This window comes from Psammomys obesus, unplaced genomic scaffold (genome assembly GCF_907164565.1).
Source record: "Psammomys obesus unplaced genomic scaffold, mPsaObe1.curated_primary_1811, whole genome shotgun sequence".
In the NCBI taxonomy this organism is placed as follows: Eukaryota; Metazoa; Chordata; class Mammalia; order Rodentia; family Muridae; genus Psammomys; species Psammomys obesus.
In genome coordinates this window covers 2,877,529-2,878,555 of record NW_026596415.1, presented here as the reverse complement: position 1 = coordinate 2,878,555, position 1,027 = coordinate 2,877,529, and positions in this window count along the sequence as shown.

Genomic DNA, 1,027 nt, shown 5'->3' with positions numbered 1-1,027 from the left:
CTCTTCCAAAGAGTCATCAGTCCCAGGAACTGGGCCATAGGTCACCAATTCCAGGAATAAGAAAACCATAAAATCCCCTACCCAAGGAATACCCTGGAGGTTACCACAAACATGGGAAGGTATCTTACCTCAGGGTGGGGCAACTGTGCTGGGCAGCCCACTGACCTAACATTCCTGAGGTCTATAGATAGCTCACTCAATGTTAGTTATGTTAGCTAGCCAATCACTTTGTAACACACTTGTCCTTGCTGAATACCATCCAATCATGTAACTGCTAAGCTGGGAATTCAGGTTCTTGTTCAAACCTCAACTAAAAACCCTGCCATGTAGCTGCTCGGGGCTCTCCTCTCCACTGCATTGGTGACGATGGAGAGACTGAGCTTAAGCCCAAATAAAGCTCTTTGCTCTTGTATATGTGGTCCTGTTCCTGGTGGTCTTTGGGGACCTTAAGATCTGGGCATAACATTTGGGGGCTTGTACAGGATCCCCAAAACCTCCTAGGACTCCTAGCACATGGAGCTGAACACCGGCCGGTAAGTGAATGCTCTGTGTCTCAGAGATATTAGTTTACGTTTTGTGTTTCCTTGTGTCTGTGTTCTTGTTTCTGATGTCTACTTTCTTGGTTTTGTTTTTCTTTGCAGAAGGAGTTGAAACTGGCCCTTGGGATTGGAGGATGAGCTGTAAATCCCCCAGCCCCAGGTATAAAAGATGTTCTTGCCAGCTGTTTGGGAGAACCTCAGTTCTCATTGGTTTTGGTTTTGGGGAGCCTGGAAGCTCTCAAATTGGTTCTTTGGTTCTGGATCCAGCAAATGGTACTGCCACAATTCCCTGGTCAACCAGTTTCCCCCAAGAACGTTTGTGTCTATTCCTGAATGTCCTGTCCTTGTTGTTTTGTGGTGGGTCTTCTTTAATTGATTTAACCATGGGCAAAACTTGAGTTTAGTTTTAGGCCAGCAGAGCTGTGGGTCATGGGGGCTCAAGCACAAGCCTCAGGTCCCTGGCAGAGTGTCTCGAGCCATGGTCCACA